This window comes from Urtica dioica, chromosome 8 (assembly GCF_054948205.1).
Source record: "Urtica dioica subsp. dioica isolate 48M chromosome 8, U.dioica_male_clone48M_v1_H2, whole genome shotgun sequence".
Classification (NCBI taxonomy): domain Eukaryota; kingdom Viridiplantae; phylum Streptophyta; class Magnoliopsida; order Rosales; family Urticaceae; genus Urtica; species Urtica dioica.
The window spans coordinates 49,628,294-49,635,565 of NC_142763.1; the positions used below are offsets into that span (position 1 = coordinate 49,628,294).

A 7,272-nucleotide genomic window follows, 5' to 3' on the forward strand; every position below is an offset into this window, starting at 1 on the left:
ATACAATACAATTTATGCCCCGAAATCTTCATGACTAGAATAAGGCAATAATGCTTTCGATGAATCATGGCATTGTTGCTCAAATAATTTCACTGGAAAAAAGGGTAAAATTAGAGTGACGAAACAATTAACAATACTGCATAATTGAGAGAAAAACACAAACCTGAATCAATTAGAGAAAAGGACAACCATTTATCCATGCTTCTTGGACGGTTATGAATTCTGGGAGAAACAATTCGAACGTTCAATTGTAGGAAACTGTAAAATTTGAATAACAATTGGCGGCCAAAATATAATGAGTAACCATCAAACAGAAAAGGGCAATTGGCGGCATAAATACCTCAACTCTTCGGGTTTATACACTTTAATACCACATCTTTTTTTTTCGCGGCTAAAATACCTAACGTTGGTTATTAGCACCATCGTTAAGTTTAAAACGTGAACTGCTGACGTGGACTCTCAAAAACAATTAAATCGACTGAAAAAACTGAATAAAAATTTGAACAAGAAAAATTTGCGTTGCCCGGATCCTCGCCGCCTGGGTCCCCGGCGTCGAGACCGCCATGCTCGGGAGAAACGTGGCGATCTCGAGCAACTACAATATCCTCTTCGGAACCTCCATGGCCTGCCCCCACATCTTCGGAGTCGCGGCGATGCTGAAATCGGCTCACCCTGATTGGAGCCCCGCGGCGGTGAAGTCCGCCATTATGACCACCGCGAACCCGCTCGACAACACAGGGAAGCCCATCATCGACAACTTGCCCGACCGCCCGGCTTCGCCTCTGGCACTGGGGTCCGGCCACGTGGACCCCAACAGGGCCGTCGATCCCGGCTTGGTCTACGACGCGGCCCCGCAGGACTACGTGGACTTCATGTGCGCTCTCAACTTCACCGCCGACCAAATCGCGGCCGTCACGAGGACGAAAGCCAATAATTGTTCGAGGGCTTCCTTGGATCTGAACTACCCGTCTTTCGTGGCGGCCTGCGAGACCGCGGACAAGTCTGGGGTCGTGAAGTTCAAGAGGGTCGTGACCAACGTTGGGGACGGTCCCGCCATACGGTGTCAAGGTGAAAACTCCGGCGAGTTCCACGGTGAAGGTTTCGGTGCTGGGGATTCGGTGCTCTGTGCGTATTTTATCACCGTAAGTCCGTCTTTTGGGTCGATCACCATACCGGGGAACGCGAATTTTTCTTGTTCAAATTTTTATTCAGTTTTTTCTGTCGATTTAATTGTTTTTGAGAGTCCACGTCAGCAGTTCACGTTTTAAACTTAACGATGGTGCTAATAACCAACGTTAGGTATTTTAGCCGCGAAAAAAAAAGATGTGGTATTAAAGTGTATAAACCCGAAGAGTTGAGGTATTTATGCCGCCAATTGCCCAACAGAAAAAGATTATCAATAAATGGAAATATTATTAACAGATTTTCAGATAATGTTATGTAAGGAAATTAGAAACTAATCACCTAAAAAATGCGCTAAGATATTCAAATCCACGGCCTCAAAATTATAAATTTATGACCCAAAATATTCATGGATTTTCGTCCTAAATTTGAAATTTCAATTATTACTTACCAATTTGATTTTATATATTTATTTCAATTTAAAAAAAACTGCCTAATTTACAGTTACTAATCCGAAATATATATACAAGGACATAGCTGTAAAAAAATCGTCATAAATATGCAGTCACATAATCAACTAGGCTATTTACAGATTATTTACAAAACTTTGGCCAAATTTAAATTGCTATAGATTCTGTGGCTTAGGCAGCCAATTTTCTTAAAATAAAATGAATTAGAATAATATATCTATAAATTTTACATTCACAAAGGAGCAAAATAAATAAACCAAAAAGACAAAAAAAATGAGGAGAGGTCTTAATGATATATAGTCTCATCAATTTGGTTTTCTCTGTATGCAAGTTATGTTATGGCTTTGTTGTCCTTAAGATCAATAAAATTAATAAAAGTATTAAAAATCATTAATTAAAATTTAAATACAAAATAAAAAAATTATACAAATATATCTATTGTTCGATGTTATACATACATCTAAACATTACATTCATATAAAAAAAAGTGTTATCACACTACCAGAAATTTGGCCTCTAACTATTGCCGAACGCCGTAGTCATTTTAAGTCGACTACAGTTTACTGACTGTCATCTATTGCACTGTAGTCTTATCTCTTTGATTATGACTCCAGTTTTTGGCCGTAGTGTATCTGTTTTATAAAACTGTAGTTAAAATATATAACTACATTTTATAGATGTAGTCTTACTAGTCTCATCTATAAATACTACAGCATTATGATGTAGTTATATATAACTCAATTACATAAGAAAAAAACACTACAGTTTTAACAAGTAGTCTTAATTGATTTAATTAGACAGACTACGGCGTTTTTGTGCCATCTATTGCACTAGAGTCTTATCTCTTTGCCTATAACTCCTGTCTTTTCTGTTGAAGACTACATTGATTAGCTGTAGTTGAAATTCATGAAATTATATTTTAACAATATAGACTACATCTTATTTATGTAGTTTATACAAAAAAAATATATTTAAATAAATATAAAATAAAATACATTTATAATAAATAAATATACAAAAAATCTCATATTTCATTAAATCAATTAAAAATATCATTTACATAAAGATTACATTACAAGTTTTTGGAACTTATAAAAACAAATAGAAAATGTTTTGAAAACTAGTATCTAAAGCCACTTAGCCACTTAAAACATACCTACATACATACACAAAATTTTCTGGTAGCAGCGAGGTTTTGAAAACGTCTCAGCAGCCTCCCCCAACAGCCCCGTCGTCTCCGTTGCCGTGTCTCCAGTGCTCGAAACCATGATGTCTTCGTTGTTGTCGAGAACCCCGTCGCAACTCAGTCGAAGCCTCACCTCAGCCATGTGCCTCCCGCGCATCAGTCCCGCACCTCTCGCGCCTAACCTTAGTAAGTTATTTCTCACTCAGCGACTTCGACCACCACCGCCCACTTCCATCACCACCAGCCTCTCGCTCCTTACTCTCTCTTTTTTCTCTTTTTCAGTCACGAAGCGTCGAAACTCAACTTCGCGTCCTAGCTCGGTGTCCCTGTTGAAGCTCGGTGTCGTACCAAACTCGCACCACTAACCTGTCAGAGGCTAGTCTAGTAAAAATGATCAGGTATTTGAAATAAATGCATAAAATATATATTTGTGTAGATGTTTATGTTAAATCAAATTTTCTAAGGCAATTGAGCTTTATATAAAATTGAAGAGCTTAAGGTCTTTTTGAACCACCAGTGCCTTGAAGAAGCAGCCATCAGTAGCCTCCAACAGAAAATTGTACGATTGCAACGAGCTCTCCCATGCCTCAGTAATGTTCTTCAACTCCAGATTGAGGCCCTGAATTTAATCCATTTGTAACTCGACTATACGTATGATCATCTATCTATGTACTGTCGTTCTTAATTTGGATACACATTCACTCACTCACCTCAGTTTTGTTGTATTCATTTAATGCAAACCTTGCTGCTTCTATTAATGAAATTGTTATGGTACCTTCCAAATGAGACAGATCAGCCACAATAATCATCACTACAATAGGGGAATCTAAGACACATGTCTGCAGAAATACCTGACTGTTTTGAAGTGAAATATATTCCATAGAGAAATAAGGAAGAATTTAAGAGAACTATCGAAATAATCGAGTTTCTATGTGAGCATGAGAAAATTACAGTTTGTATATAAAAGACCATAGCGAATCTAAGACACCAAACACTTCAGGATATATTGTTCAGACCCTGCAGCTCTCCGTACACACTCAACACCAAACACATACATAAACACCAAAATCATTTTTAAATCCAAGAACGAGCATCAAACGAAGATTAAGAAGGTAAAAAATATGAACACAAATCCACAATCAATTAAGACCCTACATCTTAACTCACAAAAATCACAATCAGACCCAATAAATGAGACAGGATAAAATATCTCACAATCGCATCTTTCTTCAACAAACGAGGAATCTGCAAATCACCACCAAACTCAAATACCCTAATAGTTTGAATGAAAGTAGAGTTCAATTCAGGGTCTCCATTAGATGTCCCTAACACTAATTAATTTCCATATGCTAGTTTATGAATTCAAAACTCTTGCCAATTTACTTTTTCATTATCATTCTCATTTTGTAAACAAAGTTCCTGAAACTAAAAGAGCACGCATGTTTCAATACCGTATACTTAGTCTCTGGCTTGCCCCAGCCACTACGATCGGGTCTAGACCTTCCAAGCGTGTGGGCACCGGACAGTGCAACAATTTCTTGAAGGTAAAACAGATATAATAAGACATCTAATTCAGATTCGTAAGCTAAGTCTTCAAAAGCTCACCTTGTCATTCAAGCCCATTCTATAGAAAACATCTCGAAGATGCTGTGCAGGGGAAGGAGGACCGGCATCTGTGAAAAATTGGACAGCAAGTATTTTACAAACAAAGCCGACAATGGTAACAAACCAAGCATGGCACAACAAAAGAATTAGTAGCGAATAGAAGTTTTTTCACTCACCGGGAAGCAGGCCTTCTTCCGGGCACTGTTCAGGTCCTGTCACATCTATTCTTCCATATTTCATGGGCAGTTTAGGACCTCCGGCTTCCTGAATTCTCAAAAGCACTTCATGAGTTGAAATTTGTACGCATTTGAAAATCTTAGATTGCAGTTTTAAGTTAAAAGAAAAACTTAAAATAAAAATACCTCCACTGCAGTAGCGCTGGCCAGCTGGAACAAGTCGGCGTAGGTCACACCAGCATACTTCTCTTTGATTGGTTGAAGAAGCTTCAAAGCATTCACAAGACCTGAAATTACCAATGATATTCTTATTCCAAAAAGCAAACTATCAACCATCGCAGTTATGAATTTCATTTTCCTAGTCACACCAGCATTGGTTGCGTATTTGAGCTCGATCTCGAATCTCAAACTTCCATTAGTGCCACCTCGCTGTGGCCACTCTTCAATGTTCTTGTTGTAAGTGCCTGCATCGTGCCATCCCAGGCGAACCTATCGCACAGAATATAATAAATGATAACTCTCAGAATCATGGATAAATAATTCCCAACAGAAAAATCATTAAAACAAAACAATTAATTGCTGGAAAACATTATCAAATGAACTGGTGAGCTTTTATTTTGCTTCAGTGGTTCACTATTTCCAATCTTCAGCAAAAAAAAAAAAAAAAAAAAAAAACTTGCAGAATAAATAAATAGATTAAAACGAAAGAAAGAAGCGAATTAGCCAAATTCATGACACGAACACTTCCTAATCAGTGCAAATGGTGCTAAGACCTAATTCGAAATAGCATAACCAGATTAACTAGTCTTGGTCTGTTGTAAGAAAAATCGAATACAGCAACACAGATATACTAATTTATACCAAAAGAGGATGGCAGAAGGTAGTCTTGAGAAGCTCCTTGATGTCCTCTCGCGCGCTCTTCAACTGTTCTGGATCGGACGCCGCGCATTTCGGAGCCGAGACAGTGCTAAACCCTCGGCTCGAAGCTAAAGCCGACGACGACGATCTCTTCTGAAATTACAGAAACGAAATACATTCAATCGAATAAATCTTCGCACAGAAACAATCGCACGGATATCTCTTCTGAAAAATCGATGTAATATATTTCATATGTAATATTTATATATAATTTCAAAGAGATGCAATGTAGCCAACAAAATAATATGTTCAATATAAACCTCTCACAAGATCACATTAATCCCAGATATTTGAATAGTACAGGTAATAATCCTTTGCTCCGAACCCACAAACAAAAAATAGAGCAAGAAAATTGACAAAGCCCCAAAGTGAACTAGGTCAAACTCTTCTGAGACCATGAAACAAAGGAAAAACGAGGATTCGACCAAAATAATAAGAGGATTGCAACAATATTCAATATTCGTCAATCAAAAAACACTAAGCTAAAGCCCCAAATCTGACCTAGGCTCCCTCAGAGGGGAAGGAACCCCTAATTTCTACCGATGAAAAAAAAGAAGAGAATACAAACACGAGTGATGATTTACCTCTGCAATACTTTCAGCAAGCAATGATTTACCTCTCAAGCTCGAAGCCCCAAGTCTATCGAATCTCCGTCGAGCTTTTCGACCTAAGAAGACACGAAGTCTATCGACGGAGATAAGAATTTTGGCCTCTTGAACTCACTCCGACGTCAAACCCTAGAAATTGCTCACTAACAAATCCGAGAAAAATATTAGAGAAAGGGTGACTCTAGAAAGATACAAGATGAGAGATAGAGAGAGAGCATCTGAAGGTTACGAAGAGAGAGAGAGAGAGAGAGAGAGAGAGAGAGAGAGAGAGAGAGAGAGAGTGATATACGAAGATGAGAGAGATGATTTATTTTTTTTTACTTAGTCAGTTTTAGAATTTTGATGTACCGCTTAAAACAAAATAATTGTGGGAAATTTCCCTCCAACATCAACAAAATAGTGAAATGTTAGAATTTTTTTATTTTTTTAGTGCTACCACTACTTCTTTAGATTTAGCTGTAGTGAAAGGTGTTAAATTTTAGTGGGAAACTTCCCTCCATTTTAAAGTAGTGAAATTTTGATAATTTTTAATTTTTTGGGTATTACCACTACTTCTTTATATTGACTGTAGAGAAAAAAAGACCATTAACTATAGTTTTATATTCGACTAGAGTCTAATATAGGAAAAAAAAAAGGTGACCATAGTCTATCTTAAAAGACTTCATTAAAATGCTAAACTGAAGTTAAAAAAAAATGTAGTTGTATCCCATATTTCTGGTAGTGTCAATTATATACTATGTTATATATATATATATATATATATATATATATATATATATATATTAAAGAGTAGATAATTCACTTTTACTTTTTATGAATTTGAAATTATTCTTTTCACTCTATAACATCGTCTAATATTATTCATTGTAATATGAGATAAATTACAACCCGCGGCAACGCGCGGGGTAAACAAACTGGTACTTTCTAAATTAGCTTGAAAGATATTTTTACCGAAAGATACAAAGATACACGTATTTTTCAAATATTTAACATGTTCACTTTATAATTTTAATAGTGTTATGTGTGTTGTTGATTTATTATTTCATGTAAGTCTATTCGGCAAGCTGTCTTATAACATTCTTCAGGATATGTTGAGATATCTTGACCGCTGTACACAGAACTGTAATTTTAGCAAATTTTATGTTTCGCAAAAATTGACAGCAAAATACTTTATACTTTAATTTCTC

The 7,272-nt window shown here is 36.6% G+C and overlaps 1 pseudogene; it reads left to right on the forward strand.

Annotated features, from left to right (window-relative positions):
- Positions 1-563: 563 nt before the first annotated feature.
- On the forward strand, positions 564-1,230 carry LOC149389995 (subtilisin-like protease SBT3 pseudogene; annotated as a pseudogene).
- The last annotated feature ends 6,042 nt before the right edge of the window (positions 1,231-7,272 follow it).